General features: G+C 46.9%; 1 long non-coding RNA gene across 1 annotated transcript in view; it reads left to right on the top strand.

The window, feature by feature from the left end:
* LOC142830932 (uncharacterized) overlaps nucleotides 1-18,032 on the top strand; it is a 34,475-nt gene extending 16,443 nt beyond the window's left edge. The window contains exon 3 of the long non-coding RNA XR_012906494.1: nucleotides 17,913-18,032. This is a non-coding gene — a long non-coding RNA (uncharacterized LOC142830932). The remainder of the gene's footprint in view (nucleotides 1-17,912) is intronic.
* The last annotated feature ends 9,046 nt before the right edge of the window (nucleotides 18,033-27,078 follow it).

Here is a 27,078-nt window from a genome sequence, read left to right as displayed (position 1 = left end):
ACACCTGGAGATTGAGCCGTTTTACTACCAGTTAGTCTAGACATGCTGTGAGTCTGGTGAGACAAAAGAGGTGAAAACCACAGTGAGGCTGAATTATAGTGAGTGCACTTACTAATGTTGCACTTGTGCCAGCGGATCAGGGATGCAGAGTGTTAGGTGCTGAACAAAGAGAACAAAAACTGTCATTGCCCTCAAAGAGCATACAGACATTAGTGGAAGGGCTCCATGTTGTTCCTGGAAAGACTTGCCAGGCCACTTTACAAAGTCCTGGGATCATGAGAACTGATCTCCTAGACTTGGAAGGATCATGTAACACCTCTGTTTCCATAATCCTTACCCACTGTCCCTTTAGCTTAACTTCTGGTAATAAAACTCACAATTCTTTTCACTATCAAACTCAGTGCAGTGATGCTCTCTGGGAGATGGTCCTGAAGTTGATCAGACAAGCAGGAGGTACGCTGTTCTTTTGGGGATGGCAGGCCTAGTTTTGCTGTAGGTGTTCAATGAAGAAGGGCCTGGATGTGACAAAGGAACACTTCCAAAGGGCTCAGGGAGTGGGGTACTCCTGTTTTCGCCCTGGTTGGGCAGAGGAAGGAGTTCAGCTTCTTAGTCCAAGATCAAGTCAAGCCCCTGATCTGCCAAACTCCCTGCATGACCTAACCCAGGGGTGGGCAATAATTTATGCCTGGGGGCAACTTCAAAAAATTTTTAAGTAGCCCCGGGCCACCCCGGAAGGGGCGGGGCCTAAACAGGAAGGGCAGGACTACCCCACCACCAGACCACAATTGCTCCACCCTTCCCACTAGGCACCCATGCCCTGGAAGAGGCTTGGCACGCTCTCCACCCCCAGGCCAATCGGGCAGGAGAGCGCGGGAAGCCTCCTCCTACCCTGCAGGAAGCACGTGGCACTTTGAAGTGCCGTGGGCTCTTCGCAGGTCCAGGGCAGGGCAAAGGAAGCTTCACTCAGCTCCCCTGGCCCTGATTTGCCTGGGGTCGGGGAAGCGCACAAAGCTTCCTCTGCTCTCCCCCTCCCCCTGTACTGCAAGCAGCGCACAGCACTTCAAGGCCCCACAGGCTCCTGGCAGGGTGGAAGGAGGCTTCGCACACTCCTCTGCTCCCAGACCCTAATTGGCCTGGGGGTGGGGGAACAGCAGGGCTCTGTGGGCCGGATCCACCTGCTTGGCGGGCCGCATCCGGCCTGTGGAGGCCCTTTTGCCCACTCCTGACCTAACTCAACCACTTCCAGATCTGTACAGTGGGGATGAAACATCCCCATCTCCCACATGATATCAGGTGGATCATTTAGTAGTCTAAACCAGGGGGCAGGTCTCATGTGCATAGCCTTTGGGGGCAGAGAAGGGTCCCATGCTCATCTCCTGCCCATTCAGTGCTTTCATTCTCTGCCCCATGCAGGTGCTTTACAACGTCAACAGCCATCTGTGGAGATCGGAATATATTCACTCCCTGTAGTTCCCCCACAGCAAGAATATCAGCATGATCTATCAGGACCACCCCAACAAGTTCAGCCAACCCGCTGCAGCCCTGATCCTCCTTCCACCCTGTCCAGAGGGCCAGGAAGGACACGTACCGGTAGTAAGGAAAAACCAGTTCTGGAACAAATTGAAATGCCAGACCCCAATATTGAGGAAACCACCACATTGAAGGCACCAATCATGTCACAGGGAGGGTCAGGTTCAGGGCATTCAGCTAAATCCCTCTCCCAGGTCTGGGATATCCTCTCTTTTGGCAGACTAAAGAGAGTCCTGTCTGGCCAGCGCTTCGGTTGGATGTACTTAAAGAAATGGTGTTGATGAGTTGGTGGCATTTCAAGATGTTCCCTTAGGGGGTACTGTGCTGCTAGGGTTGCCCTCGTGTGGATGAGAGGCACAACTGAAGCCCATGGACAGCAAGCATTATCACAATCTGATCAGAGACCAAATTTTCCTCTTCAAAGGCTACATACCTAAATGAACAGATCTTTGTTGCAAGTAGTTCCCAACAGTATGACTTGGGATAAAATAATGAGTTTTCACATGGTCAAAAAAGCAACTTGCAAGTGACTCCCCTTTCTAGACTAGAGGACTTATCAAGCCTATCATCTATGGGTATGTCCACATTAGCCCCTTAATTTGAACTAGGGAGGCTAATGTAGGCATTTGAAGTTGCAAATGAAGCCCAGGATTTAAATATCCTGGGCTTTATTTGCATCTTCCCATCCGGGCGCCATTTTTAAATCCCCTTAGTCCAAACTAACTGCCCGCGGCTACACGCGGCAGTCAAACGTTAACTTGAAGTAAGTCCTTAGTTGGAGTTAACTGTTAAACCTCATTCCACACGGTGTAACAGTTAACTCGAACTAAGGACTTAGTTTGAGTTGACATTTGACTGCCGCGTGTAGCCGCAGGCAATTAGTTCGGACTAAGGGGATTTAAAAATGGTGCCCGGACAGGAAGATGCAAATAAACCCCAGGATATTTAAATCCTGGGCTTCATTTGCAACTTCGAATGCCTACATTAGCCTCCCTAGTTCGAACTGGGGGCTAGTGTAGACATACCCTATGAGAATATACTGTCACCAGAAATATTATTCATCATCCTCAGTGGCATTTTGTAGTAACTTTGCCTTATTTTCAAATGTTAAAATCCTCTTCTGTCTACACTAGGGAAATTTCACAAATAATTTTCACTATTTCCAGCACTAATTTTGTTCCACCATATTAACAGCTGGAGTTTTATTGTAAATGGGTCGCCAACTGCTTACAGCATTTTAAGCACTGTGGCTATGATGTATCCCTGTACCAGTGTAGGGAGAAAGCAGCTTCTGCTCTCTGATCAACGGGGTTGCCAAGGGCCAATTTAGCAACCACAAATTATACTGTCTTCTAACCCAGCTCAAAGCAGAACTAATCATAGCAGCAGCCATCTGCAACATTGGGAACCCTGGTGCGAACATCAAAAGGTAAAATTTCCCTACATAGAGCTATTTAGTAGAGACTTTCTAGAGGAAACCCCCATGCCCCTCCCTGTCAACTAATGGGTAGGGACTGGGATGGAGAAAAATTGTTGGGGGTGGGGGAGGAATGTAGAATTCAAGAAACGGGAGCAATCAGAATTCTACAGATACCCTGTATGGGTTGGTTGTGAGCAGAGACAATATAGGCCCAAAGCAACACAGCAGATCCAAATCTTCCCACTCATTCAATACAATCAGGCTCATTTCTAGTCTCTTATGTTGTGCTGCTAGAAGTGTTAACTTTAAGTATGAAGGGGAGAAAGCCTGATTTGAGTGATCAACAACTGCTTTTCAAATGCAGAAATTCCAGGTATCTGACCAGTGGAAAAGACTGTTTAGCTGGTTCTGAGGAAAGTAATCACAATTGCTTTTTATGCTTTTAAACATAGCATAGCTCCTTTACAACCTAAGCAGCTAGTCAAAGTTCAGGGCCCTGAGAATGTTCCATTAGATGCTGTAATTGATAGAGAGTCTGGCATTTAATTTAATGTAATCTTATTTATATACAAAGACTATTAAAAGTCCTACTTCTCTGAACATAGGAAGAACCAAAACAAAAAGAGAAGTTTCTTAGCTTACATCCCCAACCCTCTTTAGTCAATAGACCCAAAAGCTCTTGGGTCATACTGTTAGGATTACCAGATAATTTCAAAAAAATACTGGACACACTTGATCTCAGATGGGGATGAGGACTGGCCGGGAGGAGGTCGGGGGGAGCGGGGATGGCCAGGGAGATCGCGGGTGAGGGGGGAACAGCAGGGCTGGCTGGGAGGGGATTGTGGGGAGTGGGGATGGCCAGGGGAGAACCGGACAGTGGGAAGCAGGGCTAGCTGGGAAGGGGTTGGGGGGAACAGGGCTAGCGGGGGGGAACCAGCCAGCAGGGAGCAGGGCTGACCAGGAGGGGGTGGGGGAGACAGGGCTGGCCGGGATGGGGTTGGGAAGGGGGAACCAGCTGGAGGAAGCAGGGCTGGCCGGGAGGGGATTGGGCGGAGCAGGGCTGACCAGGGGAGAACCAGCCAGCAGGGTGCAGTGCTGGCCGAGAGGAGCGAGGGGTGGCCAAGCTGGTAGGAAGCGGGGCTGGCCTGGGCGCACGCAGATCCCAGGGTGTTGCCCGTCTCATACACGGTTCCAGCGGGGCACACGGGCAAGTCCGGCCCCCCCCCCCCCTTCCCTCTAGTGAGAAGGTGTATACTGGCTGGTAGACACGCTCACGCAATGTGAGTGTGTCTACCAGCCAGGAAGTACGCAACTATGTACTGATACTCATGATAATAATAAAACTTATTTAATTAGAAAATTTATATGTCTGGTATTTTCTCAATATGTTACCCAGACACAAAGCTCAAATACCAGACTCTCCAGTTCAAAACTGGACACCTGGCAATCCTACATATTGTGCTTACTGACTAGTGCTTGACTTTCTTGCTCCTTTGCCTCTCCCTGTTGCTCTGTTCTTCATTCCTCTGTGTTCTGATTTCCCTCAAAACACACACAAAAACACAAACAAAACTCAGCAAAAGTCTTCCATTCTTAAAACTCTTGTGGAAGTTCACAACTTCCTTTTGCCTCCAGTAAAAGCTTCTTATTCTGACTAGTTATTTTAGTTGAAGAATATATTCACACTCAGGCTATGTCTAGACTGCAGGCCTCTTTTGGAAGAACCTTTTTTCCGAAGAGATCTTCTGAAAAAACGTCTTCCGAAAGAGAGCGTCCATACACAAAAGTGCATCAAAAAAGTGATCTGCTTTTTCAAAAGATAGTGTCCATTCAGTGTGGAATTTATCTCGTATTTAAGCTGTGATTACAATGGACGGAGTGGCCACCAGGGCACTTGTGTTTTTTCCTCTTTCCTCTTCTTTCAAAAGAACTTCCTCTTCCTGTCCACACACGTCTTTTTCCGAAAGAACTCTTTTGGAAAAAGGTTTCTTCCTTGTAGAAAAAAGTTTAGCAATGTCGGAAAACCCTCTTCTGTTCTTTCAATTTACTTTCGGAAGAACACGATAGCAGTGTGGATATAACTCAGGTTTTGTCGGAAAAACGGCCACTTTTCTGACAAAACACTGTAGTGTAGACATATACTCACTCTTGAAGAGGTTTAAAACTCAAACGTATAACAAGGTTTCATCCAGCTTATAGCAATATAGTTATTAACATATCCACATATAATTTAATATGCAGTGTCATATTTTAATTTTACATAATTTAGATTAATATATTTTATACATTTTAGGCATGCTCTAGCACGGTGGTTCTCAAACGTTTTGGGCTCTGGAGACCTTTACAAGTGTAAAAATTTATGCAGAGCCCCAGCAGTCCACTGATTGTATGTGTTGTACTTATCAATGTTTCCAGTTTGTCAACATCGTGGAGCCCCTGGAGATGTCTCGTGGAGCCCTGGGGCACATTTTCTGGTTGACTTTTTCCTGAAGCCCTTTCTAAAACATTTATGTGTTGAAAATCTAGCAATACCTTATATCTACAGTTTTTCATTTACATACCATGTATCAATGGTTTTCAAATGGTAGGGTGCACCTCACTCAGGAGGTATGTAAGAATGTTCAGGAAGGTGAGCAATAACACCTAGTGGCTCATGTTAGCCCTCATAGGCAGTGGCAGGGGAGGAGAGCTCCATCTTCATCCCCAACTCACCTCAGATGACCAATCCAGCATGTGGGTCACTAAGAACATCCACTGCAGCCACACTGATTTCTACTCCCAATAACCTCTGCATTCAGTGCTGGCTTCACCCCCAGCAACCATCACACACACCTTGAGAATCAAAGAGGGGAAGAACAGGTATCAGCCCTGCTCTAGTGGTGCTGCATGGCTGCAAGGAGGAGAAATTTCCCAATGCTGAGAAATCCTGGGCAGTGCCATTGTAAGTACTTGTGTATTTGAAACTTACAGGTGTAGGTAATTTAAATTTGAGTGAAGGTTTCTCTTAGGTTTATAAGTAAGCTAGTGAGTATCCTTTTTCGTGTGTCTTTTTTTGTCTGGGCTGGGGGATGTGCAACCAGAAATCTCAGAAGGGAAATGGGGGGCAGGGCTCTGCATTAAAAATTTGCAAACCACTTATATATGGGAACCTATGAGGGGCCTATTGAAATAAATGGCAAAACTCCTATTGATGTAAATGGGAGCAAGCTTAAGCCCAGATAATAAATTAACACAATATTAAATTTAAAAAGATAAGAAAATCCCATTTTATGTTTCTCTCCCCTCCCCCACCCCCACCCCCCGTTGCCACTCTCGTTTTAGGAAAGTATAAAACCTGAAACATGTAAGGTTTGTGTTAGATTTTTTTCTGTCCAGTTTTTTATTTAAAATTTCAAAATAAACATTTTAAGAAAGTGCAATTTCATTGTTCTTCTTCATCTGCAACATGTTCTTTATTCTCACCAGCTCAGTCTCCTCTGCCCTTATCTATGCTAACAACACTTCAATAGCAGCTGGCCCCTTTTCATATTTTAGATGATATAAAAAACAAGGAAGACAGGAGCTGTTTAGCAGACGTGTTTTTAAATAGGAAATCAAGTGTGAATGGAGCCCTGTCACTGCTGCTGCATAATTGAAAGCTGCAACAACAGGTGCATGCTTTAAAAATAAGATAAAAAAACCTGCATGAAAAAATGTATTCCCACGAACCTTGTCCCTGCTACTTTCAACTGTGCCTCCCTAGAGGCTGAGCTGCTTTCAGCTTTCACCATCTACTATAGAAGTTAAATCAGGAGCATTACACAGCAGCCCATTGTACAATTTAAAATACAAATTAAAAGCTGAAATGGCTTGGAAAAGTAAAGTAATGCTCTTGTTGTAGAAATGTATGGTGCACAAAAGTTTTTGGGTCACTTTATCATAAAGAATAGAACAAAATTAGAAATAATGTAACAAAAGGTACGGAGATGATTAGTGAAACAGGTGACTTCCTAAAGAGGAAAAAAAAGGATAAAAAGCTAGGGGTAGGACTGAGAGTCTGCCTCAAAGTGTATTTTATTTGACAAGGAGCACAGTACAGACTAGACATGTATAACAAAGGCCAACCAAGTGTTCCTATTTATTTTTTCCCATCGTTTTATATATTCAGGTGACACACTTGATAATTATAAGAATCCTTTAAATTGAACTTACCTTTTGACAATGAGTTGCATAAATTATTATTGAAAAAATAGAGTCTATTACATTAGATAGAAAAGAAGTTTGATTTCATAATATCAGCTGATTTCCAGGTATGATAAGGAAGGAATTTTGCCTTCATGGCAAGGTACTGCATAATTGGTTAGCTATGAAGAGGGAAAGAGAATGTGAATGTGAATTCGTGTAAGTGCACACATGTGCATTGTATGCCTACCCATCTTTCTATCAGATTTAGGCCACTTTTAGGGGTAGAATGCTAAACAAGATGGACTGACCAAGTAATATGGAATAATATGCCAGTGTTTATTATTTTAGGTTTTTTTAAAACATTGGGTTTTTTTTAATTTAACAGAAAGAATGCACAGTGAACTAAAACCAAAACTATATATAGGGTGACTATATTTCCCCATGTTGAACACAGAATACCTGGTAAAATTACTCATATTCTGGAGAGATCAACAGTAATCAGGACTATGCAGTACAAACATTCAGATTAACACAGTTGATCAAATCTCTGTTAAAAGGAAATACTGTGTAGCTGTATTCCTTTTATTTACCTTCTTATCTTTACAGTTTACAGTTCACATGGGAAGAAGTGACACATACATACATTCCCATATACCTCTCTCACATGAAGGGGAGGGGTTGACTGACTGACCCTCTCCTTCCTGATGGTGCCACATCTTCCCAAGGCAACATGTGGAAGGGCCACACAGGATCACATGCCCCCTCTTCCCAGATTTTCTGCTTCCAGCTGCAGGAGAGAATAAGGAAGGAAGGAAGGGATTATCTGAACTCATTTCCTCCATTCCACTCCATCCAATGGCTGGAAACAGCTAGTGTCTTCTTGCCCATATAATGTTGAAAGGCAGCTGACACCTCCAGGCAACTGCTGGCCACTGACACATCTCTTGTGCCCTCGCTAGAGGGAAGGCAGGAAGAGGGTAAGTCCTATGGGAAGCTGGCTGCAGGGGCCTCAGCAAGCATACCCAGAGAGGTGGTTCAGGAGGGGGAAGGTGCTTAGAGGACAAAGCAGTTCCCTGGGGACAGGACTCAGGATGGGTGGCAGGATGGTGAAGAGGAAGAGGGTGTTAAGTCCCTACTAAGGGGGCTGCTGTCCAGTCTGCAGGGCTGGGATGCAAACAAGCTGGGAATTGTTCTCTCCCACTACTCCAGAGCTTAGCTGGGTGGCAGAGAGGCTTCTCCATGCCAGTGTGGGTTGGATCTTTGGCACATGCATGCTTAGTTTCACCTAGCCAGTGCCCTTAGTCAGAAGGTCTTGGGCTTTCCTGGGGTTCTGGTCCAGCCAGAGGCAGTTGGGGAAGGAAGGAGTATGATGGCCAGATTGTTTGTGATCTGAGCACTCTGACCAGGGACTGGTTCTCTTTACAGATTTGGGAGCAGGATGTGCCCTGCCCAGGTGGGATATGGAGGACCAGTAGCAGACCTGGGGGGAGGGAGGGTGAAAGAGCAAAGTAGGGAGAGGACAGCGAGAGGGAGAGCATATAAAGGGCCAATGGGTGGGCAGCAGAGGAGACATGTAAGTGGTCACTGCCTGGCACCTGCCTATATTTGCCAGCCACCATAGCTTGCAATATATAGCCAGTACCAGCTGGAAATGGGATGGGTGTGGGTGTGGCCAAGAAGCAGCATGCAGTGGGAGCTGGTTTGATGGACTGTCAGCAGGAGCAGCCTGGCCCTGTGCGCTGCAGCTTTGCCCCAGTACCAGCCTTGCAAACTGATCCCCATCATCGACTACAGGACATACGACTCGCCACTATTCATTAGAGCTAAATCTACACTGCACGATTATTTTGGAATAAGCTATTCTGGAAGTAATACAGGCAGTCCCCGGGTTACATACAAGATAGGGACTGTAGGTTTGTTCTAAAGTTGAATTTGTATGTAAGTCGGAACTGGTACGTATTGTAGGGGAAACTCTAGCCAAACATTTCTCCAGAGCTCAGTTTTATTCTTCCACACCTCACTTCCCTCAGTCCTTTATTCTCAAGCTGAGGTGTCTGCTGAGAAAAGCCGCTCCGCGTCTCCCTGGTCTGCTGGGGGGGGAGCACTAGCTTCGCGTCTCCCTGGTCTGCTGGGGGGAAGCAGCTAGTGCGGGGTTGCCTCACCCCGTTTGTAAGTAGGAATCCGATGTAAGTCGGATCCATGTAACCCGGGGACTGCCTGTACTTTGAAATAACTTAGTTTGAAATAGCATGTCTACACTACAAGGAAACCTTGAAATTAGTCCAAGGCAGGCTCCCCTAATGTAGACATGCTACCTCAATTTAGAGTCCCAAAAAGCACTAAGGAGTAGTTACTTAGAATGGCCTGAGGGAGGAGCTATTTCTAAATAGCAGCAGTGGGGCATCCACACTACTACTATTCCAAAATAGCTATTTTGGAAGAGGCATTATTCCTTATTTCAAAATTATTTCAAAATAACGGGCTAGCTGTGTAGATGCTCGCATAGTTATTTCAGAATAACAGACATTATTCTGAAATAACGTTGCTGTGAATATGTACCCTGGATGACTGGTGAGCAGAGATCCAGCCAACAGCAGGACCAACCAGTACTGATGGGGGAAGGGAGAAAGGAAGAAAGAAAATGAGACAATTTGCACCTTTTTAGGAAAAAGTTGGGACACCTGCTGGAACATGTAAATACAGGATTCAAAATGATGTGGACAAACTGAAGAAATGGTCTGAGGTATATAGGATGAAGTTCTATAAGGACAAATGCAAAGTACTCCAGGGTATGTCTACACTACCACCCTAGTTCGAACTAGGATGGTTAATGTACTCATTCGAAGTTGCAAATGAAGCCCGGGATTTAAATATCCTGGGCTTCATTTGCATCTTGCCGGGTGCCGCCATTTTTAAATCCCCATTAGTGCGGACTCCGTGCCCGCAGCTACACGCGGCACGGAGTAGGTAATTCGAATTAGGCTTTCTAATTCGAACTACTGTTACTCCTCGTGGAACGAGGTGTACCGGTACTTGGAGTTAGAAAGCCTAATTCAAACTACCTACTTCGTGCCGCGTGTAACCGCAGGCACGGAGTCCGCACTAAGGGGATTTAAAAATGGCGGCGCCCGGCAAGATGCAAATGAAACCCGGGATATTTAAATCCCGGGCTTCATTTGCACCTTCGAATGACTACATTAACCATCTTAGTTCAAACTAGTGTGGTAGTGTAGACATACCCCCACTTAGATAGGATCAATCAGTTTCACACATACAAAATGCGAAGTGACTATCTAGTAAGGAGTACTGTAGAAAGAGATCTACTGGTCATAATGGACTACAAGCTAAATATGAGTCAACAGTGTGGCACTGTTGCAAAAAAAGAAAACATAATTCTGGGATACATTAACAGGAATGTTAGGAGCAAGACATGAGAAGTAATTATTCCCCTGTACTCTGCACTGATTAGGCCTCAATTAGAGTATTGTGTCCAGTTCTGGGCACCACATTTCAGGTAAGATGTGAAGAAACTGGATAAGAGAAGAGCAACAAGAATGATTAAAGGTCTAGAAAACATGACTTTTGAGGGAAGACTGAAAGAAATTGCTTTGTTTACTTTGGAAAAAAGACTGAGAGGGGACATGATAATCACTTTCAAGTTCCTAAAAGGGTGTTAAAAGGAGGAGGGGAAAAATATTCTCTTTAACCTCTGAGAATAGGACAAGAAGCAATGGGCTTAAATTGCAACATGGGAGGTTTAGGTTTAGGAAAAAACTTTGTATCAGGCTGGGTAAGCGCTGGAATAAATTGCCTAAGGAAGGTTGTGGAATCTCCATTGCTGGAGACATTTGAGAGTAGGTTAGACAAACAGCTGTCAGAGATGATCTAGATAGTTCATGGTCCTGCCGTGAAGGCAGGGGATTGGACTTGATGACCTCTCAAGGTCCCTTCCAATTCTAGAGGATTGTCCCTTTAAAAATGGGACATTTGGTCACCCTAATTATGTAAAATGTGCATATAGATAACAAACTTGGATTATACTCCTAAAAAGAAAAACTGACTAGACGAGTTCCTCCCCATTGTATAAAGCCTACATTGTGTCTTTTGTGACTGGCCATGCATCCTGTTAATAATGCATTTTATGTACTTTTAAATATATGAGAGAGACCAATTTATAGGGAGAGAAGAATTACTGTCACATAAGTACATTCATACTCCTGGAATTAAAAATAGAAGAAGAGCAGCACAACTTTAACTGGAAGTGTACAGAACAGATTTATATCTTAAAGAAATTATTTACTAGTTGTGAGTGACCAGATATTCATAGAGAGCCTGATTCAAAGTGCAGTGAAATCCATTAATTTAAATGGATTTTGAATGATGTTTTAGAAGCCTGATCCTGAAGCGATGCTGAGTGCTGCAATTCTCACTAGCGTAAATTACAGTTGAACTGGAATGAGACAGGATATGTAGGTAGCTCTGAAGAGTTAAAGAGATAGGGAGGGAAAAAACAATAGTAAGACCAGTGTAGTCAATAGAAATAATATGGATCCACATGTGGACAGTGCATAGCACATGAAATACTATGCACTGTATTTCAATAAAAATAAGGCTTACTGGATATGGCATGATTTTGCAGGATAATAGAGCACTTCTGCTTCCCCTTAATCAATGCAGAGGTCTACAAATGGCAGTTCTGATTGTTGGAAACTATTTCTTTACTCTCTACAGATAAAATACTTCACATTTTGCTATCCTTAGGTGAGAATTAATCCGATGCTGTTGCCTTGGTTTCCAAAATGATTAGCGTTTTTTTTTTTTTTTTAAATTGCTAGTGTTGTACTTAGGGACGATTTTAGTTCATGTTTACAAATCATGAGGAAAAGATGTTACTTAGGATGTATGAAAGTATGAGTTTCTGTGGAATTCACTCTAAAATTAATTGTAAAATTGTTTGACTTCCTTTTTTGTGCTTTTATTGGTAATTGCATAATCAAGTGAGTTTGTTTTGCCCTACATCCCTATATTTACTTAAATTCATAACAAAATTACATGTCCCAAAATGGGATTACTAATGGACATTCTCATAACACAGGCACACCAACAGACTTGCCAGGCCCTGGGGGAGGGAGGGAGCAGTTTGGTATTTGAGTACCTCCTGCTACTGTATACAGCACTGTAGCCTTTTTCCCTTGCTTTGTACCCTCTATAGGTTGTCAACCTCTGTTGGTGGGTCTTCAGAAGCTCAGCACCAGCACTCTGAACATGTAATTCAGTGAGAAACAGATCACTTCCAGGCTAGTAAAGAGTTCAACAAACAATCTGTTCTCATCAGAGTTTTTTTGCCCATCTCTGGGTCTTTTAATTCCAGCCTTTCACTTGTGCTTCTTAAGAGATTATGCCCCCTTCTCAGGCTTAAACTGCTTTGCCAGTGGAGTAACCCAGGCTCACCCACTACTCCAGTTTCCAATCCATGAGCCTTATAAGCAACAACCACATCCTGCTTCCTTTAGGGTATGTCTACACCAGCAGTGCGCAACCCATAGGTTGTGACCCCGGCAGTCTTCTGGGGGGAGGGAGGGGTGTCGCAGCACCTGGACAGCCGCCATTTTTTTCCTGACTCGGCATACACGTGGCAGAGGTGGGGGGAGCAGCAGGCAAGTGGAGTGGCATTTAAAGGGGCTGTGTTTTGGGGAGGGGGGTTTATTCAATCAAAATTTTCCCAGGGGTCATGCCAGGAAACAGTTTGCATCCCACTTGTCTACACTACAGAATTGTTTTTGAAAAATGGACATTTTTCTGAAAAAACTTCAATTACGTCTACACTGCAATCATGTTCTTTTGAAAGAAAATCGAAAGAACAGAGGGGTTTTTCCAGAATTGGTAATCCACTTTCTACTAAGAAGAAGCCTTTTTCCAAAAGAGCTCTTTTGGAAAAAGGCATGTGTGGACAGGAGGGAGGGAGTTCTTTTGCAAGAAGAGGAAAGAGGAAAAAGCACAGGTGCCCTGGTGGCCTGTCCATCTGAAGTACAGGCAGTCCCCGGGTTACGTACAAGATAGGGACTGTAGGTTTGTTCTTAAGTTGAATCTGTATGGGTATGTCTACACTACAAAGTTAGTTCGAACTAACGGACAATAGGCGCTACACTAGCGCTCCGCTAGTTCGAATTTGAATCGAACTAGTGGAGCGCTTAGTTCAAACTAGGTAAACCTAATTTTACGAGGATTAAGCCTAGTTCAACTAGCTAGTTCGAATTAAGGGGTGTGTAGCCCCTTAATTCGAACTAGTGGGAGGCTAGCCCTCCCCAGGTTTCCCTGGTGGCCACTCTGGCCAACACCAGGGAAACTCTATGCCCCCCTCCCGGCCCCGGACCCCTTAAAGGGGCACGGGCTGGCTACGGTGCCCGTGCCAGGTGCAAGCCTGCCAGCACCCAGCCAGCAGACCCTGCACCTGGCACAGCACAGAGCCACCCACCCGATGTCCCCCAGCCCACCCCCTCTTCCCGGGACCAGGCTGGCGGCTCCCGGGAGCTTGCCCTGGACCGCAAGAGGCGGGCACCTTCCTGGGCTAGTGCGGACATCGTGGACCTCGTCCACGATCTCCGCACTAGGCACAGGAAAGTGGCCGGCTAGGGCAGGAGAGCTGCCAGCCTGGCCACCCAGGAGCAGGTGTGCATGAAAATCAAGGGGGTCCACTGAGACCCCCGACCCTGAGCCCTGAGTTTACAATAGCTGTCCTGGGTCAGACCAAAGGTCCATCTAGCCCAGTAGCCTGTCTGCTGACAGCGGCCAACCCTAGGGACCCTGGAGGGGATGGACCGAAGACAGTGACCAAACCATTTGTCTCATGCCATCCCTCTCCAGCCTTCCACAAACAGATGCCAGGGACACCATTTCTACCCCCTGGCTAATACCACTCCATGGGCCCAACTTCCATGAATTTATCTCACTTCTCTTTATACTCTGTTCTAGTTCTAGCCTTCACAGCCTCCTGCAGCAAGGAGTTCCGCAGGTTAACTATTTGCTTTGTCAAGAAGAACAACTTTCTCTTACTAGTTTCAAGCCTGCTACCCATTCCTTTCCTTTGGTGTCCTCTAGTCCTTCTTTATGGGAACTCAGGAAGAACTTTTCTGAATGCACCCTCTCCACCCAACCCCTGCTTTTAGAGACCTCTATCCTGTCCCCCCTCCGTCTCCTCTTTTCTAAGCTGAACAGTCCCAGTCTCTGTAGCCTTTCTTCATCTGGGACCTGTTCCCAACCCCTGATCATGTTAGTTGCCCTCCCTTCTCCCAGCCTTTCTCTTCCCCTCTCCCCCCTCCTTTTCCCAGTCTCCCCCAGTTTTGTTCAATAAAGACAGAGTCAATGTTGGAAGAAACGTTATCTTTATTTTGTACATCAATAAGAAGGGGGGCTAGGGAAGGGTAAGTGGAAGGAGGTGAGGGAGGAATGGGGTACGAGCCCCCGATGGGGAGGACTGGGCTGGCTCTGCGGGCTTCTGGGGGTGGAAGCTCTCCTGCAGCCCCCCAATTGCCCCCTCTCCCCAGATGGCAGCCTGCGGCAAGTGCAGCCGGGCTGATGGCCGAGTGGTGTGATGTGCCCAGTGTGGGTACTCCGGGCACTCCAAGCCAGAACTTCTTTGCAAGCGGGGCACCCCTTAGAACTGTGTGTCCGGGGTGGAGGTCGGGACCCTTTAAGTGCAGCCCTCGGCTAGCCTGAGACAGCATCTCCATGCTCTAAGTCCTCCTCTTATGCCCTGCCGGCACTGCTTCCGGCCATCCTTAAGCCCTGTTCAGAGTCCACTCAATGTGGACTTGCTAGTTCGAATTAGCAAAATGCTAATTCGAACTAGTTTTTAGTTCTAGACGCGTTAGTTCGAATTAGCTTAGTTCGAATTAACTAAGTTAGTTCGAACTAGCGCTGTAGTGTTGACGTACCCTATGTAAGTCGGAACTGGCGTCCAGATTCAGCCGCTGCTGAAACTGACCAGCAGCTGACTACAGGAAGCCCGAGGCAGACCAGGGAGATGGGGAGCAGGGAGACGGGGAGACCAGGGAGACGGGGAGCAAAGGAGACGGGGAGACCAGCAGACCAGGGAGACAGGGAGCAAAGCCGGGGAGCACGCGGGCAGCGGACAGCCCAGACGCGCCGCGGCTGTCCCGCTGCCGGCGTCCTCAGAGGCTTTGCTCCCCGTCTCCCTGGTCTGCTGGTCTCCAGCAGACCAGGGAGACGCGGAGCAAACCCTGTTCATAACTGCAGATCTGACATAAGTCGGATCCGCGTAACTCGGGGACTGCCTGTAATCACAGTTTCAATGTGAGATAGCATCCATTCAGTGTAGACACTATCTTTTGAAAAAGCAGATCTCTTTTTTGATGCACTTTGGCAGTGTTGACACGCTTTATCGGAAGAAGTTTTTTCAGAAGATCTCTTCTGGAAAAGCTTCTTCTGAAAGAAGCCTGTAGTCTGGATGTAGCCTTAATTAACTGCTGCTGCAGCATTTTCTGACCTTCTTCCCACCTAGTCCCTTTATCGGCACCCATTACCTTAGGTCCTCCCCCATCTCTACTCCAGTAAATACACCCACTCACGCCACTTTTGGCCACCTAGAAGCACTGTTGCTCACCCCTGAAGCTCCCTTTATCTGAGCCTGCTATACTTTGGTAGGCTGTTCCTATTCAGCCTTTCTCAGCAAGGCTGGAGAACCCACTTTGGTTGCTCTTTTCCTAGGGAAGAGTATAACAGGACTGCAGAGCCTTCAAGAAGGGGCCATGAAGCCTAGCAAACATTTTTATAAACCAGAGCTGAGTTTAGGGTTTATGTAAAAATAAAATTAAAAAACCAAACGCATACACTGTTGAGTTTCCCCTAGTTCATGGTGTCAGTCCCCGCAATACACGAGGTTCAAAGGGATGCCAGAAAGAATGAGACCACGACTGGGGGTTTAAAAAATAAAAACTGATTTTATTTTGATGAGGACTCTGGTGCCTAATGACTGTAAACTTAGTCACATGCATGGTCGCCAGACAATCATCAGAATGAAAAACAAACAAATCATCAAACAATATAAAACAATTCCCTGAGGCTTTTCTAAATCATAATAATTCCCAATAATTGCCCAGGGGTTAGAAACAGTCAAATTCACACTGGTGTTGTTCCTAAGTCTAACTATTTACACTATATTACACAAACAGTTAAAGACCTTAACAACCACTATTAAAAGAACTAACACAATAACTCTTAAACTACAGTTACTTGATAGGCAATGAGGGCAACTCAAAAATCAATTGGGATAGGGATAATCGCGGGGGAGAGGGGTTATACCAATTCTGAAGACAGCAGGAACACGAGTACCAGCCACATGCTCACAAACTGTCTCCACTCAGGTCGACCAACTCGAAGTACGCTCAAACAGACTCGAGAGCAGGGGGTGCAAGGCGACTGGGTGATCAGGCCAGGCGTTGACACGATGCAATCCCCAGTGTGAGAGGGTTCGGCTACCTGTTTTATTGCCTGTGGACTTATCACCCCATAGGTTGGTTTTTGCCGCAGTGGGTGGAGTGAGCAGGCCTGACCACAAGTCAGCCCATTGGCTGATCTTTCACTGCAGTGGGTGGAGCAAGCAGGGGAAGATCAGTAATTTACATGCCCTTATATGAGAAGCGCTCCACCTCACAGACAGAGCCCCCTATACCAGCCCTTGATGTATGACAGGCTATGGCTCTCCTGCGACGGGCAGCCATTGTTGTAGTTCTGACTCGGACACAGGGTTACACAGCACTAATTAGAATGGCATACATTTCTTATAGTTCTTCTCTATTTTGTAATGTTACATATTCAGATGTACAGTGTGCAATCTACCAACCCATATTGGTACGCTAAAATTTGTATCTGAATTAATAATTTTTTTACCTTCATTTAAAATAAAATTCCAGATTTAAAGAAATCTGACTTTTTAATAGGCTGGACAGTCTATACTCATTTATTGTTCATATTTTCTGCAATATTAATAAAGTATCTCCAAGTTTTTAATTTTCTTAGCATAGTTTAAAGCATTTCTCAGATGATCTGTTAACTTTTGATAGCATTTCATTCTACTGTTATCAGTTCTGAAAAATAAAAAAGCTACTTAGTGCTAAGGGTACACACCGAGCTAAATAAACAGCCATTCATATTCTGTTTCAAAAAGGGTAAACAAAATTAAAATCTAAGTTTAGCAGAATCCATTTATGCCACTGGTTAAATATCTATAAATATTTTTGTCGGCATCATCTATTTCCATGAGTTTACAAATATATTATGAAATTATTTTCTTTTCTTAAAGCTTGGCCACAGAATTTAATACAACACAAATTCATACCTAGTATAAATGAGGACAACATCACCAAAGTAAATGGTCCAGATGATAACTTCTAGCAGAATCAAGGATAAGCACAGAATCATTTTCTGAACCCTGGAGCAGACTGTGCTACAATATCAGTCTTGCAATGAGCACTGTTTACAATCATATTTAATATGAACAGGGCAACCAAAGCCCCACTAAGACAAGACAGCTGGCAATAATTATAACAGCAATATATCTGGTAAACCATTGTCTACTTCTTATCTAACTGTGTTGATTTTCCAAGATATATTCTTTATTTCCATTCCATTTCTTTTTATACAATACCATGAAAAAATGGCCATGGAAATAGCTAAAAACCCAATATGAATGTAAATATTTTGAATAAATGAATATTTTGTAATGAATTTCTTTGTTTCTGTTTTTGAAATTCCTTTGCCGGGTTAAAAACCCAAACAGGCCTATTCCCTGTACTTGACAGACATGAAGAAAAACTGATTAAAAATAAAAGGGAATTGAAGCTATTTTCTACTGTGAGGAAAAGACAAGACATAAAGAGTTGAAGTGGGGAAAACTAGGTATTTGTGATTTTTGCACTTCTTTCCATTGTAATAATCTATGGTGTCATTAATCAGAGATAACTTCCCCTCCCCAACATAGATGTTTCATGTATTGTAAGTGATGAATGATACAGCAACAGAAATATTTTAAACTAGGGATTTTTCTTAATGCTGTTTTTTCCCTGTTTCTATAGGGGGACACAAATTAATTTAGCATTAGTTTTGCTCAGGAAAACAGTTATTTCACTCTGATCTCTCTCTGCCATGTTTTTCCTCCCTTTACTCCCCAAGCAATTTTCCCCTCCTATAGCAATCACTAAAGAGAACGTGAGCCCAATCATATGAGAAGAACTTCAAGTTCACAACATTTCAGTGGTTTAGAAATTAGGAAAAATCAGTTTTTCTATATCTTTCATAACCCTGTGTCAAAATCTCATGCTAGCACCCAGCTTGAGCAGCAGGACTGAACAGTGGGTAGATAGCCAAGAGGGTACCACCATGAGAAAAAAAATATCTCTCTACTCCTTCCTACAAAACAACTACAAAAGCTACTTCACCCTGTTGTCTGAAACAGCTGCTTACTGCCCTTATGTGTTCTTGATACAGAGGCAGCAAAGATCCACCCTTTATTATTAATAGGGAAAGAGGGTGAAGTCTCCAGCTAGATTCAGAATGGGTTTAGGGTTTTGAGAATGCAAGCTGGACCCAAGTTGCTTACACATCAGTTTCTACAGTAACACTGGCCAGGTAGCATACTTAATAAAGATTTCTTTCTCACAACTCTGTCTACTTGCCACATCACTTATTCCTGACACAACACACAAAGGGGCAGATATTCAGGTTTTGCCCTACCCCTTTTCTAGGGATAGCATCTGAGCAATGGCTTGCAGAGGAGCAAGGGGTAATGGACTACACAAAGCCACAAGTTATATAACTTATAACTGTCCCTTTTCAAATTCCGCTCCCTCCTCTTTGTGCCACTGTACTGCATTGATTTCACAGCGGTGCAATTTCCCTTTTGTTCCCATGTAGGCTAAGATTCTCTTCTCCAGGCAGACATTTAGTTTTTCTTCTTGTTGAAATGCTGCAGGTACGTTTTTTATATAATAAGTTTAAAAAAACAGCAGACAGCCACCATAGAAATGAATGATGCTATTTATCAGTTATCTCCTGTTGCTAGAAAGCTAGCAAAAGAAGTACAAAAGCTTAAAAGAAGGCTTTAGAAAAGAAATAATTTTCTTAATTTTAAATACATGATTCTCTTAAGATAATACTTGCAATCAGCATCCAAGTGTGTTTAAACAGCACCATTTGGAAAGCAAAATTGGCTCTTTCACAATGTTCAACACAAAGTAGATTGTTGAGGTGGTATAGTTCTCCCACACTATTATTAAATAATAAATTCTATCCATTGCTGAAGACAGTACAAAGAAATCTGAATGGAGACTTGTCTAGCCCCTTGTAGATCACAATAGGGAAAATGAATGTTTCCATATTTGAAATATAAGCACTTGCATGTGGTGATCCAAACCTGCCCACTCACTAGTTTGCTTGTAATTTCAGAAGTTCCTTTTCAGGTCAACTTGCATGCAACATACCATCTGATGTATAAAAAGAAATTACGCTTGTGTTCAAAGTAAAAAAGAGCTTAAAAAGGAAAGGAGAAGAAAAATACAAAGATCCCTTGAGTAAATAATTCAAGAATTAAGTTCTTATCTATAGGTGACTATAGAAGAAGAAAACTACTGAAGTTGAGTGATAGTAAGATTTATGAAGAAGCATTAGCAGAGGGAAAAGGTATTTTAGCCTAAATCCCAATTCAATAAAGAAGTATCATGATACAGAATCTATAGGTCAAGTGTGTGCCTTTGTATTCATAGGGTACATCTAGACTACATGGCTTCGTCGACGGAGCCATGTAAAATAGTTTACTTGGCATAGTCAAAGAAGCAGGGATTTAAATAATCCCCGGTTGATTAAAATTAAAATGGCTGCCACGCTGTGCTGATGATCAGCTGATCTGGCACAGCGCGGCAGTCTAGACACAGCACGGTCGACAAAGGAAGCCTTTGTCAACTGTACCGGTATGCCTCATGAAACGAGGTTTACTGGACCGGTCAACAAAGGCTTACCTTGTCGACCGTGCTGCATCTAGACTGCCGCGCTGTGCTGGATCAGCTGATCGTCGGCACAGCGCGGCGGCCATTTTTATTTTAATGAACCGGGGATTATTTAAATCCCTGCTTCTTTGACTGTGCCGAGTAAACTATTTTACATGGCTCCGTCGATGGAGCCGTGTAGTCTAGACGTACCCATAGGGATTACCATTGCTTGGCTTGCATTAGGATTGAGTAACCTCTCATTTCATCAATGCTGCATTTGCTAGGACTTCTCTAAGTCTTCCATGGCTGTATGTTTTCAGTGATCCCACACTAGAGTTTCTCCCCTACATCTATTTCTAGATACCACATAAATGTTGCTTTAGTGATGTTTAGTTTATCATTATACACAAACTGATGACTCAGTAACTTAGTTTTTTAAATCTTGTTCTATTTTTTTCCTTTTTCACAGAACACATTTATTAAGCTTCTGTTTTTAAGGGAAGCTGTCGAACAGTTTAAAATGGTTTAATGGAAATATTATTTCCATTTGCATATATTGTTGTATATATTGTTACATAATATAAAGTTCATATTAAGTGGTTCACTTAATTATCTGAATGTATTGTTTTCAGCAGAACTGATTTTATGTGCTAAATGCAGAATGTTAAAAGGGAAAAAATCCAAGAAGCTGCTTCGTATACAATACATATATGTATGGTATGTGAATTTAATTTCCTCTTAGATGAATAGTTTGGTAGAATATTTTTCTCGATAAAATGAACAATGAATACAGATTTTTTTAAAATCAAAATTATGCACTAGAGTTCATTTGACAGTTTTATAACAGATCAAATAAAGCAATAAGTACATTGACATTTCATTTACTAAGTAAAAATGCAGTAACAAAGTAGATTTAAAAAAAATAACAAGCTTTATAACAGCATTGAGCAGGAACAAATTTATTTATTCCCAAAGAAACACTCTCTCTCTCTCTCTCTCTCTCTCTCTCTCTCTCTCTCTATATATATATATATATATATGTATAAGTTTTTCCTGACTTGTAACAGAATGACATCATCAGGTTTTCTAGCTGCATAAACGGACATAGAGTGGGGGGTTGGCGAGAGTAGCAAGCACAGGGCACAGCCCCCTAGTATATATACACATCTGGAGTATTGTGTCCAGTTCTGGGCCTCCCACTATAGAAAGGATGTGAACACATTGGAGAGGGTCCAGCGGAGGGTGACCAAAATGATTAGGGGGCTGGAGCACATGACTTATGAGGAGAGGCTGAGGGATTTGGGTTTGTTTAGTCTGAAGAAGAGAAAAGTGAGGGGGGATTTGATAGCAGCCTTCAACTTCCTGAAGGAAGGTTCCAAAGAGGATGGAAAAAGGCTGTTCTCAGTAGTGATGGATGGCAGAACAAGGAGAAATGGGGTCAAGTTACAGTGAGGGAGGTCTAGGTTGGTGTGACGGGGCAGAAATGCCCCCACTCTAACCCCACCGATCGCCGCTTGTCTGGCGGCGCCGGGGGGCGGAATACCAGCGGTGCGGCAGCTTCTCGCTTGCCATCGCACCGGCACAGCCCCGCGCACACCCGGGGAGCTGGAGCATGGCAGAGACAGGGCAACGTCGGGTTACAGCCCATGCCGCCAACCCAGAAGCGTGGCCGCCCAGAGGGGGCGGGGCCACAAAAGCCAGAAGCCGGCCAGGGGATTTAAACCCGGGACGGCGTGCTGGATGGAGGAGGGAGAGAAGGAGGCAGCGACTCCCCTGTCGGGACCCAAAACAAATGGGACCCAAGACCAGGAGGTGAGGGAAGTGGCTGGAGGGGCCCCGGCCGCGGAGAGAGGAAATAGCCCAGGGTGGGCAGAGGGAGCCCATGGGCTGGCGAGTTACGACAGGATGCCCCGCCAGCCGGACCGCACGGCCGAGAAGTCCCCATGGCGCAGCTGGGGTGAGCCCAGGCAGAGCAGGCAATGCTGAGACAAACGAGGGTCCGACAGCCCAAGACTCACTCGGAATTGAACGCGAGAGGACGTTGGGTGTAGTGAGGGGAGCACAGGGACGGGTACGGGGTCGGAAAACCGAGGGGTACCCATCTGGGCCTGTTTACAGTTGGATATTAGGAAAAACTATTTCACTAGGAGGGTGGTGAAGTACTGGAATGGATTTCCTAGGGAGGTGGTGCATTCTCCATCCCTAGAGGTTTTTAAGTGTCAGACTGACAAAGCCCTGGCTGGGTGGATTTAGTTGGGATTGGTCCTACTTTGAGCAGGGGGCTGGACTTGATGACCTCCTGAGGTCTCTTCCAGCTCTATGGGTGTATCTAGACTACTGGGTTTTGTCGACAAAAGTGGACTTTTGACAACAAAACTATACCTGCGTCTACACTACCACCGAGTTCTGTCGACATAACATTAACAGAACTCGGCTGTTTTGTCGACGGTGGTAAACCTCATTCTATGAGGAATAACGCCTTCTGTCGACAGAGTTCTGTCAACGGAAGGTGTTATTGCATCTATACTGTCCTTTGCATCTACACTCTCATGTCGACAAAGCGGCTTGTTTTGTCAACAGAACTGGATGTAGTCTAGAAACTCTTTGTCGATAGAGGCTTTGTCGACAGTATCTGTTGACAGAGCCTCTGTCAACAAAAGCCTGTAGTCTAGACATACCCTATGATTCTATGATCTATGTTTCTATATTTATTTTTCTAAAGTTACAGTTGTCAACCCTGCTGATAATATTTTGAAATTTTTGTACTGTGCTTTTCTCCCAACTTGACAGGGAAAAAAGGGATCAGAAATCAACCATCTATTTCTCCCGATTTGCTTCAACCTTACTACAGAGCAGGAGTTTTATTCTGGACTTTCCGCACTTAGCCAGTATTTCACCAGGCAGAACAAGAACAGCATGTATAATACATCCTGTTTTATCCTGGGTTTGCAGCATTTGGCTGTCACTGAGGGTATGTCTACACTACAAAGTTAGTTCGAACTAACATCCGTTAGTTCGAACTAACTTTCATAGGCACTACACTAGCGCTCCGTTAGTTCGAATTTAAATCGAACTAACGGAGCGCTTAGTTCGAACTAGGTAATCCTCATTCCACGAGGATTAAACCTAGTTCGAACTTACTAGTTCGAATTAAGGGCCGTGTAGACCCTTAATTCAAACTAGTGGGAGGCTAGCCCTTCCCAGCTTGCCCTGGTGGCCACTCTGGCCAACACCAGGCAAACTCTACTGCCCCCCTCCCAGCCCCGGAGCCCTTAAAGGGCCACGGGCTGGCTACACAGTTTGTGCCAGTTGCAAGGCTGCCAGCACCCGTGCCAGCACACCCAGCAGCTGACACCCATGAGCCAGCCACCCGATGACACCCAGTCCTCCCCCTCTTCCCGGGACCAGCCTGGCGGCTCCCAGGACCCTGCCCGGGGCCACAAGAGGCGGGCGCCCGCGTGGTCTAGTGCGGAGATCGTGGACCTCATCGAGGTTTGGGGGGAAGCCTCCAATGTCCACAATCTTCGCACTAGCCACAGGAACGCGGCAGTCTACGGCCGCATAGCTGCCAGCCTGGCCGCCAGGGGCCACCAGCGCAGCCGGGAGCAGGTGCACTGCAAAATAAAGGACCTGCGGCAGTCCTACTCCCGGGCCTGCCTGCCAGGGGCCGACCCGGAGGCGTGCCCCCACTTCCAGGCTCTGGACCGCCTCCTGGGGGCTCATGCCGTCCCTGCCCCCCGGGACGTGATAGACCCCAGGGCAGAGGGACCACTCCAGGAGACGGAGGAGGAGGAGGAGGGCTCTGAGAGCCAGGAGCCTGCCGGCAGCCTGCCCAGGACCCAGAGCCCCCGAGGCACCCCACAGAGCCGCTCACCTGTGTCGTCCGAGGCCGGGGAGGCGTCCACCTGTGAGTACCATCATGCTCCCCTTATGTGTACGGGGGGCTGGGGCGAGAGGGAGCCCTGGGACCGTGCACCTGGGCCTTGCCCTCCACGGAGCAGCAGCTGGGGATCCTGCAGGGGCCCTGGCCTTGCAGAGGGGAGCTGGGTTTCACCCACCTGGGCCCCTGGGGTAATTGACCGCTGTTCTTGTTTCACCACAGCCGCAGCACCTTGGCCTGCAGGGCGCACCACCCCGCCTGCAGCAGCCGCCCACGCCCGGGAAAGCAGGAGAGCCAGGAACCAGGAGGAGTACCAGAGGCGGCACCTCCGGTTCCTGGAGCAACAGCTCCGTCTCCAGGACCACTGGGTCCAGGAGGACCTGAGGCTGCACCGGAGGAGCTTGGAGGCACTGGAGGAGCAGGGCCGTGCCCTGTGAGGCCACCTCCAGAGCCTGCTCGATCGCTTCCCAATTCCTCCTGCTCCCCCTGCTCCCCCTCCTGCTCCCCCTGCTCCCCCTCCTGCTTCCTCCACACTTCCTGTCCCACCCTCCACAACCATTCCCCACCAACGCCCCTGGACCCGCAGCGTTGCGAGACAGGAGAGGCAGCCGGACCCCCACCCCTGAGCTTTCCTTTCCCTTCCTCCCTTCCCTCCCCTTCCAGCTCCCTCGTCCCAGGTTTCCCCCTCCACTCTCCCACCCTCTGACCTCCCTCCCTCCCCCCACCCCAGTTATGTAAAATAAAAAGACGTTTTTGTTTGAAAAACAGGTGTCTTTATTTGACAGTAGGTAGGGAGGGGAAGGGGGTAGGGTGGAAGAAGGCCCCAGTGAGGCATGCAGGGAGAGGTCAGTCCTCCTCCTCCACTAGGAAGCTCTCCCGCAGGGCTTCCCAGATCCGGACGGCCCCCCGCTGGGCTTCCCGGATGGCGGCGGTGTGGGGCTGACCGTAGTGTCCAGCCATGCGGTCAGCCTCAGCCATCCAGGCTGGCAGGAAAGCCTCCCCCTTTCTCTCACATAAATTGTGGAGCACACAACATGCTGCCACCACGGGATGGATGTTGTGCTCGGCCAGGTCCAGACGGGTGAGGAGGCATCAAAAGCAGGCTTTCAGTCGCCCGAAGGCCCCCTCCACCACGATGTGGGCCCTCATCAGCCTGGCATTGAAGGCCTGGTGGGAGGGATTGAGGTGCCCCGTGTAGGGCTTCATCAGCCACGGCTGCAGTGGGTAGGCGGCATCCCCCACCAGGCACACGGGCATGTCCACGTCCCCGACCCTGATGTGGCGGTTGAGGAAGGAGGTCCCATCCTGCAGCCGCTGGCACACGGAGGAGTTGCGGTACACCCGGGCATCGTGTGCTTTGCCGGACCAGCCCACATTAATGTCCGTGAACTGTCTCCAGTGGTCACACACGGCCTGCAGGAGGATGGAGAAGTACCCCTTGCGGTTGATGTACCGGGACGCCCGGTGTTCCGGGGCACGGATGGGGATGTGCGTCCCGTCGATGGCCTCCCGACAGTTGGGGAAGCCGAGGGCGCCGAATCCCCGGATGACGGCGTCCGGGTCAGCAAGGCGGACCACCCTGCGGAGCAGCACCCGGTTGATGGCCTTGACCACCTGCGGAGAGAGACACAGCAAAGCGCCAATCAGTGGGGCGCCCGGGTGGCTGGGAGCATTCGTGCCCTGGCAGTGCCCCGCTCCCCACTCCCGGCAGCAACCCCCCTGGCGGCGTGTAGTACCGCCGGGACAGACCGACCCCTCCGGTGCAGGGCGCTTTCGCCTCCTCCCTCCCCCCCCCTTTGTCCCTGGGGTGGCCCATCCCCTCCTTGCAGCCTCCCTCCCCCCCGGTGCAGTGGCCGATGAGTGCCATACCTGCATGAGCACCGCTCCGACGGTGGATCTCCCCACGCCGAACTGGTTCCCGACGGATCGGTAGCTGTCCGGCGTGGAGAGCTTCCAGAGGGCGATGGCCACCCGCTTCTGGAGGGGGATGGCGGGCCTCATGCGAGTGTCCCTTCTGCGCAGAGCAGAGGCGAGCCACTCGCAGAGCTCCAGGAAGGTGTCCCTCCTCATCCTGAAGTTCTGGGTCCACTGTCAGTCTTCCCAGCTCTCCAGGACGATGCGGTCCCACCAGTCGCTGCTGGTGTCCAGACGCCAGATGCGGCGGGGCACGCCGGTGCCGGGGCGCCGCCGCGGCTCCTCCACGGCCCCCAGGGCGGCCAGGCGGAAAGGCAGGGGGCTGATGTGCACCAGGTGGTGCCAGGCAGCCTTGAGCCATTGCTGGCAGGCTTGCAGCAGCAAGTCCAGAAAGTGCACCAGAAGGTGCAGGGCGAGCTCTGTCTCCATGTTGCCACCTGCGGCGGTGGCCCCGAAGGGAAGCACCGACACAGACGGGCGCAGAGACCAACACTTTGCTGTCCCTCGGCGAGGTTGGCAAGCACGCAGGAAAAGCTGAGAACCAGCTGTCCAGGGGGGGTTCCTTTAAGCATGAGCCTCAGATAGCCTCAGACAGCAGCCACACAAAGCAACTACTGACCTGATGCCCTGCCAGAACCGGTTTCAGCCGCCCTTAAATGCGCTCCTGCGTCCAATCAGTGTGGACGCGCTAGTTCGAATTAGCAAAACGCTAATTCGAACTAGTTTTTAGTTCTAGATGCGTTAGTTCGAATTAGCTTAGTTCGAATTAACTAATTTGAACTAAGTTAGTTCAAATTAGCGCTGTGGTGTAGACGTACCCGGAGCAAAATATCTTTTTCTTTTCATAATGATGATGGAGATGGAAAGATGTACTTTCTGGGGGTTCTCTTTCTTTTGATCTTCAGAATGGAGAGAAATCTCTTCTCTGCTTGTATAGAAAATCTTCCCATGCTCGTTTCATTCCCAGAGCCCTCCTCCTTCGCTTTCACAGAACAATATTTGATTGGAAGCTTGTGATTGTGGGGACTTGAGGGAGACTCAGAGTACATATACATGTCTACTCCACCGTGTCCAAGGAACACATTTACTCTTCCGCTTTTTTTTTGCGGAAGAACAAATGCACTCTTTTGGGGAGCCCTGTATGCTTCATTCTACGAGGGATAAGGGCT

The sequence above is a fragment of the Pelodiscus sinensis genome, chromosome 11 (assembly GCF_049634645.1).
Source record: "Pelodiscus sinensis isolate JC-2024 chromosome 11, ASM4963464v1, whole genome shotgun sequence".
NCBI classification, from domain to species: Eukaryota; Metazoa; Chordata; order Testudines; family Trionychidae; genus Pelodiscus; species Pelodiscus sinensis.
This window is presented reverse-complemented; position numbering and strand designations above follow the sequence as displayed.